Genomic DNA, 2,477 nt, shown 5'->3' on the forward strand with positions numbered 1-2,477 from the left:
GGGGTTGGAAGTAATTTTGGGATAGGATCTGTTTTTCCCAACTGTCATGTTTCTACCCGCGTAAACTTATGCATGGATGCACATATATGAAAAACAATTAGTTTGATCCCGCTCACAAGCAACACTGTTTGTCTCATCGAGCATTTATTCAATTTACAGAGACATGCAAAAAAGTCAAGGCCACACACACTACATGTTACACATGACAGGATAATATTTAAAGCAGGTTGGAGGTAATTTTGGGACAGGATCTGTTTTTCCTACCTGTCACGTTTCTACCCCGGTAAACTTATGCATGGATGCATATATAGCCAGAAACAATAAGTTTGATGCATGCTCACAAGCAACACTGTATGTCTCATAAAGCAATCATACATAATTACACAGACATGCTAAAGTTCCAAGCCCACACACACTACATGTTACACATGACAGGATTATATTTAAAAGGTGTTGGAGATTATTTTTGGGCTGGATCTGTTTTACTCAACTGCCAGGATTCGACTATCTTTAAACTTATACATGGATGTATACATAGTCCAGTACAATTAGTATGATGCATGCACACAAGCAACACACAGGGCTTAATTTTTGCCGGAACAAGCGGATCGGGATCCGGCACTTCCGAACTCCGATCCGATACCTCATTTGGCAGATCCCACTCCTCAAGCGCTAGTGGAAAACGTTCGTGCTGACCTGTCGCGTGCATATATTCAATTAAAAAGCACTCATAATAATTATAATGGCAATAACTATTTTATTTTGATAATGAACATGCTGTCATGTTGCTGCAACGTGAAATATTGTGTGTGCACTAGCGCAATCGCTTGAGCTGTTACCTATAACGGCAGGGACAACTAAAAAAACTCCAGGAATATTTAAGGTCAAAACAGATAAGACTGTGTATGTATGTCATTCGATAGGAATGCTGCACATTTGGACTAAAAACAAAACTTTGCGCTTTTGCAAAATAGAGAAAATTTACAGGATGCGCTCTGTCATATCCTTTGCTTGATCTCATTTCTGGAGCGCTGCGCCTCACAAACTGAACCAATTTCAGCAGCATAATGTCACCATTTTTTCCCTTTCGTTTTGTTAATCTGTTAATTGTCAACTATTCGGCGTATTCCACGAATGCATAGCCTATAAACGTTGATTCACTTCTGAAATGTCGGAAGTCTTCTGACGTGTAGGCATGCACATTGCATGCTTGCATTATATATTGAATAGGACTTGTCGTGATGGACACTTCAGAGAGAGATATTTGTGTTGTTGGACAAGTTTTATTAAATGCTGCGAAGAGACGGAGAAGAACTGATAAAATACGCTTAACGGATGATTAGATGTTTAATATGCCTAATTTTTTATACACATTAGCCTCCGCCAGCACGCGCTCACGCACAAAATGCCTTTGTAATTTAAGTTTGACGTTAAACTTCTGAATTTACAAAAATATTGAGGGCTGTGTTTTTGTTGTTTTACATGCACAACATTTATTTATAAAAAATTAAATATGACAATTAACTGTTTCCATCACCTTAACGCGCATTTGAACTAAGGTAAACTCGAGATAAAATCTGCGTCTAGCACATTCAATTACTTTGGTAATTCTGAAATTGTTTTTGCATATCCGTTTCCATTTAGGCTGTCTTATGTGCATTTTCAAAACATAAATAGTTGGATAGAAATCCCCACAAAAATTGCCCATTCCGTTACTGCTCCACACCCCACTAACTTGCCGGATCTGCAACGGCCCCTTGTTCCAGCACCTCAGAATTTACAAATTAAGTACCGGCAACACTGTATGTCTCATGAAGCATTTATTCATATTAATGTAGACATTCTAAATGTTCATGGCCACACACACTAAATGTTACACGTGACAGAATAAGTTTTCAGGGAGGAGGGTAAATCGGCCAACTGCTGTAGGGATTAGTGCTTTGGGCTCGGGATAGGCAGGTTGGTGGTTTGAAGTCCCGGCCCCCATCTTTTTTTTTCTTGTTGAGCACAGGGGAACCTCATCTGACAGCATCGTTCTTAGTTTTCATAATATGTTTTTCTGCTTTGAAGGATTAAATGAAATGAGCCTTAAACTCTAAGAACCTTCTTGTATTGGTTTTGAAAGTCAGCGGTGCAAGTGTGAGACAAGTAGGGACTTTCTATCACATGGAACACAGCTGGAACAGTATGTTACAGGACAATTCTCAGCTTTGAGATACCGTTGCCCCTGCAAAACTGGCATATTTTACCCGTGATTGGCTTCCCTTTCAAGCGGGTCCGTACAATAGGCCAACTAGTGAAGTGGTCAGTGCTTTGGGTTTTACATGGGCAGGTTGGGGGACGGAAGTCCCGATCACCTTTCTTTTTTCCTCATTGAACACGGGAACCTCACTTGACAGCAACATTCTTAGTTGTCACGGGTGCACATATAGTCAAAAACATTTACTTTGATGCCTGCACACAAGCAACACTGATTG

This window comes from Triplophysa rosa, linkage group LG2, assembly GCF_024868665.1.
Source record: "Triplophysa rosa linkage group LG2, Trosa_1v2, whole genome shotgun sequence".
Classification (NCBI taxonomy): Eukaryota; Metazoa; Chordata; class Actinopteri; order Cypriniformes; family Nemacheilidae; genus Triplophysa; species Triplophysa rosa.